Raw genomic sequence first — 270 nt, 5'->3', positions numbered from 1 at the left:
ACATTCCTTCCTTAGCAGGGTTGGAGGATATGGTAGTTCTCCATCTAATTCGATTTTTGGCTCTTCTTACTGCCTCGCTATACTTCATTTTTGTCCATTCTGTAATATTGGTTGACCACATAGTTCGAGGTCTTCCTCTTTGCCTTCTCCCATTAATTCTTCCCTCTAACAGAATTCTTGAAACATTATTCTTTCTTACGAGATGGCCAAAATACACAAGTTTTCTGACTCACAATATGTTTTCAAGTAGTGTGCCATCAGTTTTGATGT

Source organism: Penaeus monodon, chromosome 20 (genome assembly GCF_015228065.2).
Source record: "Penaeus monodon isolate SGIC_2016 chromosome 20, NSTDA_Pmon_1, whole genome shotgun sequence".
Taxonomy (NCBI): domain Eukaryota; kingdom Metazoa; phylum Arthropoda; class Malacostraca; order Decapoda; family Penaeidae; genus Penaeus; species Penaeus monodon.
The sequence above is the reverse complement of the archived record's forward strand: the minus strand, read 5'-3'. Positions refer to the sequence as shown.